Raw genomic sequence first — 7519 nt, forward strand, 5'->3', positions numbered from 1 at the left:
TTTTTTTCTAAGTTATAGCCTTTCCAAACACAAGAGATACACCATGAGTTCTCACTACTTCTGGGACTACCTGCTGATAGAAAGCTTGTATCTACACCATATAACCTGATCACATTCCACCTGTTCTCTTCCATAACAGGATAACTTTATAGGTCTGTTGTTGAAAATTCAGCAAAATAATAAAGGTGAAGTACAAGAACAGGTGTTTGATATGAAAACTACTATTCAAAAAATGCTCAATATTGTTTTGGTTAACATTCAAATAATAGTCACTTAATTGAATTAGTAACATCAGTAACAATGGGTAGCTGCTCTGTGCCAAGTGCTATTGAAACAGTACACTTAATTCATTGTATCTTTCCAACACCAGGAAGAAGTTGTACTATCAAGTCTATTTGCCCAGAAGAATGCTGAAGGGAAAGAAAGCTAAGCTATTTGTTCAGAGTCGCACCACAATTAAAGAGGGGAACACCAGGAAGCTTTTCCTACCATGTGTGTTCCCATTTTCCAAGGCATTTATTGTAAATGCTTTCTTGTCTTTAGCACCCTCTTTTATGACCCACAATAAACTGTTAAAAGACAGTATCATCTACATTAAAATTTTGCTTTAGACATATCTAAATAATTTTTAGACGCACAAAAAGATGATTAAAAGATATTCATATTGTCACATACATTATCTACTGTAATTCAGTAGTGTCACTTGCATAAGATCATCTTACTGTTTTCTTTAAAAACAAATTTTATTTTTTAAATATTTGTATATGTTTACAGAATACGATATGGAACTCTCCCATCCAAGTACGTTATAACAAGGCCCAGCCCTAATTAGCTTTCACAGTTGGACACATTTCAAAGTGGTGTGGTTACAGATGAGTTTGATAATCTAAAAGATACATAAATAAAGGTCAGATTAACATTTCACCTCCTTAGACATTAATCATCTCTGTGCTTGGGGCCTGTTGGACTCTTCTAGTTATTTTGAAATATATTATAACATTTTGTCAGCCATAGTTACTCCACTGTGCCATGGATCATCAGAGGCCAAATCCTTCCTATCCATCCCAAATCCTTCCCACCTATGCTCCTCACCCTTTCCCTTTCCAGCTCACTTGTTCCCCGTCCCCAACCCTTAAGGATCACTAGTCTATCTCTCCTATGATACTGCTTCTTATAACTTTCATGGTGTTATTTGTGAGTAGAAGGGCACAGCTCCATGTTTTTTTAATGTAGTGTCACAAAACACATATGCATATACATCCACACAAAGTGGACACAAATATAAATATCCTAAATTCTGCACTGACCTGTGCCATTAACTATTTGCTCATAATTTGGAGCTTGATCCTTAAATAGAACCTACTTATTGCTTACTAAGGTCTTTCACAAAAAAATACTGTGGGGCTAGAAATGTGGCTCAAGGGTTAAGAGTTCTTGAAGAGGACCAGTGTTCTGTTCCCAGGATTCATGTCAGGTGACTCACAACTATGACTCTAGTTCCATGAGATCCAGTCTCTCTGGCCTCCACACCTCCTATTACATGTGTAGCCACATCACATGCATACATGTATACATACACATTCATAATTTAAAATAATAAATAAATCATAGGCTGCATAGATAGCTCAACAGTTTAGAATTCATAATACTCTTGCAGAAGAACCAAGGTCATTTTCCAGAACCCATGTTGAGTGGCTTATAATTGCCTGTTAACCCATCTCCGGGAGAATAAGCCTCTGCACTTATACATAAATACATACATACATACATACATACATACATACATACATACATACAACATATACACAATTAAAAGAATATAAATTGGGGTTGGGGATTTAGCTCAGTGGTAGAGCACTTGCCTAGCAAGCACAAGGCCCTGGGTTCGATCCCCAGCTCCGAAAAAAAAGAAAAAAAAAGAATATAAATCTTTAATATATAAATATTTATTCAAATTTGACAAAATTTATTGTAGTGTTAGTAGAGACATTCATCTCAGTCTCTCATCCCACCCACCTCCCCTTAGGTTAATACATCATTGACTCAAGTAAAGAATATGTAGGAGAAAAGTTATTTCAACAAACAATAAAAAGGACAAGTGGACACAAGTGGACAGTTTACATAAAAGTTAAATTCATGTACCTTGATATACTTATGTCATGTGTAAACTAATAGTGTTGTGTACCTTTCCACTGTTTTACCTGGGGCTTATTAAGTAAACTTTAATGTAATGAACAAAACATTAGAAATATTCATAGGCTGCTTCTTGGAAGTTAGCACATTAAAAAATGCCTAATGAATAATTACCCCTAAGGAAATTCACTGAAGCTACTTCCAAATTTAACATGGTAATTTTCAAGGAAATCTTATCATTTAATAGTCTGTGACTATTAAAGATGCATTTAACTGTCACATTAAAAGAAAATACATATATGATACAAAAGTACAAAACAAACATCCTGCTATAAGGGTCCATGATTCCCTGAAGAATGACTCCCCAGATTTAAATAGTATGTAAAGGAAAAAAATGTTTTATTCTGCAGAAGTCCAGCATGTTGGGGTCTCACCATAGACACCCAAGACACCATAGACCAAGATAGACACTCAAGTGAGTTTGCAGGCCTGATTTAAAGCACATTAGAGAATTCTGGGGCAAGTGACCTCTACGTTAATCTGTTGGGTCCATCTCTGTGGATTTTCCATTACCAGGGTGTGGGGCTGGAAACTTGCTGGGGAAATCTGGAAACTGTTAGCTAAGGAAGTAGCTGAGGAAGTCTGGAAATTGTTGCTGACCCATTGTCCTTGTCTCAGGCCAAGTGGGGAGGCAGCTTCTGAGGCCTGGATTTACCTGGAATTGCCCAGTTCTTAGAAGCAGATATTTAGGTCTAGTCTCCTTACTGTCAATGTGAAGCCTGTCATGAAATCAGCCTAGCCTCCTCACTGCAACACACAAATCTAAGAGTATATGTGTTTTATGTATAGTAAAAGTGCTTTATTTTTAAGCATTTCTGAACTATTTTAGTCATCCAAAATGTACTTTGAAACCACTGGTCAGTATGTATTTCCTAATAATAAGCCACGGCATTGTACAAATAAGAAATCCTATGATTTTTAATTCAAATTGAATTTACAAAGTCACTTAAATGCTTCAAAAGTCACAGAAAGTCCATTGCCTCATCTCTGTCATAGAATGTTATCCTTTTTTTATTTAAACTTTTTAAAAGATAAAAACCAGGCAAATACTTAAGGTAGTATGTATATTTATATTTTTGGTGGTAGGCCAAAAATACTTTAAAAGAAGCAATGTCCTTATGAATTGCCTCAAGTTCTGGCGGGAATACTATAGGAACTAGATTAGACCAAGAGAAGCACATTCAAGATACCAAGTTACTTTGGTAGCAAATAGCGTTCTTTGAAGAATTCTGGATGGAGATGAGCATCATTAAAGTGAACTGGGTTAATTATAATTATGGATATTTCACATAAGAAATTTTGACCAAAAAATAAAATAAAATAAAACACGTAAATCATTTGTACCCACTGATAGCAATGCAGTACTAGCATGCAATGACCAAAACCAAATGAAATGCCCATAGAAAAAAGTTTGTTTTAATTTATGCAAATTTACATTCAGTCAATAATCCAGTAACATTGTCTTCTCTATCCAGTACTCCTTTCTGTGAGACCATTCCTGGGAAACAGACAGTTTGGGTAAGGGAGTGAACTGCTCATAGTTTTAAGTTGACAATAACTTTTGGCTTCCCTCTTAATGTGCTAACAGTTGTGTCTTAAAAAAAATTGTACAGTTCTTAGAAAGGAACCACTGCTGATTTCTTTTTATCTGAAAGTAATCATATAAAACTAAAAATTAGCAAAATGTCTTGAAATCTGTATATGAAACACAAATTACATCTAATTTCAAACTCTTGATTATTAGTGTACCACTCAATTTAAAAAAAAAAGAAAGAAAAGGAAAAAAAGGAAGAAAAAGGAAGGAAGGAAAGAAGAGGAGAAAGAGAAGGAAGAGGAAAGAAGAGGAGGAAGAGAAGGAGGAGGAGGAGGGGGAGGTAAAGTCGAGGAAGAAGGAGGAGGAGGAGGAGGGAGAGGAGGAGGAGGAAAAGGAGGAGGAGGAGGAAAAGGAAGAGGAGGAGGAGGAGAAGGAGAAGAGAAGGAGAAGGAGAAGGAGAAGGAGAAGGAGAAGGAGAAGGAGAAGGAGAAGAAATGTCTTCAAAGCTAGTCTTAAACCTTTCTTAACAAAAGAAGACTGTTTCTTCTAACTGCACCCACCCACAACCCGATCTCAAAACACTTCATTTAATTACCTTGGCTGTGTCCATTTCCAAGATGAAGTTTTATATTCTGTTCCTACTGCTTCTGGATATCAGAAAGCTATCCTTCCCTTTACTAAAGGGGTTTGATGTTGGTGTGTCCCTCCCAATATTCCTCGTCTTTGCTTCTGGAGACATTTCTTCTCGTTCACTGTCTTCATCTTCCTGGAAAGCTATTGCTACTTAAAGTGTTTTTGAAGCAAGAGTTGGAACCATTTTCTTATGATTACTTCATCTAAGTTGGATGCAGACGGCTGACTACCAACGGCAAATCCATTCTTGGAGATCTCTGTAGGCTTTGTTGGGAGATCTGCAGCTGCTTCTTTGACTGATCTCTTTTCAGCCCTGCAACTGGAACTTCCTCCTCCATTACTAGAACAAAGAGTTTCCATAGGTTTTTTTCCCCCTTCTTCTTCAGATCCTCCTGTGACTCTGGCTTGCTGAAGTTTCTCAGGCTCCTTTTCTCCTGCTTTCTGGTCTACCCCACCACAGCCTCCCTCTGCCACCCATTGTGTAAATAAAAACCTTTGGGTATTTAAAGTATTTTGTCTATAAAAGTCATAATTTTTCAGTTATTTGAATTTTACTAGACAGCATTCAAAAGTACTTTTATAAGGCTCATCTTTGTATATATGTTTATGTATTTATTTTAAGACAGGGTTTTACTGTGTTCCCTAGTCTGTCTCAAATGGCATGATCTTCCTGCCATTAAATTCATAGAGGGAACCAGAAGGCACACAGATTTGAAGCTCAGGTTCATAAATTATAATACTGGCCTGGTTTAAAATCCTTTTAAGACATAATTAGGGTATTTAAACTGCCTCAGTATCTCTGGACTGACTGGCTTTTTAGAGTTAATGGTAACCACTAAATAAAATTGTGTGTGTGTGTGTGTGTGTGTGTGTGTGTGTGTGTGTGTGTGTGTGGGTTAATGATCCAAGCTAATGATTAAGCTATGGTAAGAAAAATAACTCCCAATCATGGTCACTGGCAGCACTCAATGACACTATGTAAGTGTTCACTAATGTTCAATAGGTGAACTGTCTAAAATTTCATAACCCAGTCTTGCCATGGGTGGCAGTTTTTTAGTTCCAAGCATGCTTCCAGTATGAGTTGCATAAAACTCAACCTTTGCTCAGGGGACATAGTAAAACTGGAAGCAGGAAGAATGTAAGAGCTGAAAGACAAGGCAAAGCGCTTTAGAATGCCGACTTCTGGGTCTCAAGTAGTCACCACAATCAAGACCTCACAATACCTGTTAGTGGGAGCGCTGAGCGTGAGTGACACTATCCTAGACTATAGTCAGTCATGGCTGGAGAAAGGGCATCTAGGGTTCTACCCTGCTGAACTATTAACTAGTGATAGATTCTGGGAGAAAGACAGTCATGGTGTGGAGTTATATGCCAATTGGTGAATCTACTCCAGAATACTTCCAAAACTAGGTCACACAGATAGCTTTGGTTAAAGTCAGTGGGTTACAACAAAAAGCTATAAATGTGGGAAAGGTATTTGTGACAAGAGCTGGCCAATGCAAGCGCTACCCAGAATGGCATGAGAGAACCTAAGTTCAGAGTTCCTAAGCATTTCCAAATTGGTGGCCCTAGTCAGGGCTCATCAGCTTCCTGCTGCAGGGCTGATAAGGGGTGTGGTGTTCAAAACCTTCAGCTGCGGTTTTTCTATATCTCTGTGGGCTGTCTAGTACAAGGCAGTCAATGACTACATACCGACTAATTATAGCCAACGTCCTACGATATTAGCTTGGGATGCATATCATCTGTGGGATGTAAGTTCAGCCAGTGAAATTTTAATTAACACAGCTCCTCAGTGGATCCCGGGGAAAACCGCACATGTTTTCTTTTTGCCAGCTCACGTGTACACTTCCTGCAGCTTCATGTTTGTTCCTGTGCTCTCCTTGAAGAGAGAACCCTATCCTTCCTTCTCTAGCACTTCCAGGCATGCTGCAGAGTCGCATGCTATGGGGTATAAATACCCAGAAAGCTCTGTGTCTGAGGTGGCAGAGGCTGCCGCCACGTCATTCTCTTGGAAATCTGCCTTTGGTGTGACAGCGTAATACAGCAGTTTGAAACATGTTCACAAAACATTTCTGAGTGAGGCAGGGAAAGGAGACAGGAAGTTGAGATACTGCTGTGGCCTTCATACATCCGTTTATAACTTGCCTAAATATTTATTTATAAGCATGTCAACACGGCTGAAACAAGAGTCAATAATTCATTTCAATCCAGAGCTGCATTCTGTGAAGTGTCTTTTTTTTAGGAAAAAAGTTGTTCTGAGCATCAAAACTTCTACCCCTTTTTGGTTGTTTTATTTTATTCTTTCATTTTAATTTGTTTTTGAGATAGTGTCTTATGTAGCCCATATATAAACACAATGTGTTGCCCAGGCCTTCCTTGTACTTCATGATCCCAGCCCCACAATGTTAGGATTAAAGGTGTGTATCATCATGACTAGCTTTACCTCTTTACTACAGCTCACTGAGGAAATATCTATTATTCACTTACATAGCATCTTCCTTAGGTTTCCACCATTCAAGGATGTAATTACAGTTCAGAAGGGAATAAACGTGTTAGATCGTAATGATATTTCCCATGCTTCATACAATGCTTTCACAACAGTTCGATGTTAATCAAGTCCAGGAGAGATGGGAACTAAGGAAGAGAGGGAGAAGGAGAGGGAAAAAGAGAACAGAATGAGATGAAAAAACTATATGGCATTTATTAATGAAAGGAATTATGCATCTGTGTTCCTCTCCCCTGATATCAAAGAAAAGACAGACAACATAGTCCATACTTGTGCTTCAAAAGAAGTCCCTGGAGCAACTCTATCTGTGCTCCAAGAATAAGATCTCCCCCTAGATGGAACTAGAAAATATCATCCTGAGAGGTAACCAAATCACAAAAGAACACACATGATATACACTCGCTGATAGGTGGATATTAGCCCAAAAGCTCTGAATACCCAAATACAATTTACAGACCACATGAAGCTCAAGAAAAAGGGAAGACCAAAGTGTGGCTGCTTCAGTCCTTCTTAGAAGGGGGAACAAAATACTCACAGAAAGAAATATGGAAGAGACAAAGTGTGGAGCAGAGACTGAAGGAAAGGCCATCCAGAGACTGCCCCACTTGGGGATCCATTCCACACGCAGTCACCAAACCCAAACACTACTGCAG

General features: G+C 38.3%; 1 pseudogene; it reads right to left on the reverse strand.

Moving 5' to 3' along the window:
• Positions 1-4314: 4314 nt before the first annotated feature.
• On the reverse strand, positions 4315-6221 carry LOC116901144 (annotated as a pseudogene).
• Positions 6222-7519: the final 1298 nt, after the last annotated feature.

This window comes from Rattus rattus, chromosome 1 (assembly GCF_011064425.1).
Source record: "Rattus rattus isolate New Zealand chromosome 1, Rrattus_CSIRO_v1, whole genome shotgun sequence".
In the NCBI taxonomy this organism is placed as follows: domain Eukaryota; kingdom Metazoa; phylum Chordata; class Mammalia; order Rodentia; family Muridae; genus Rattus; species Rattus rattus.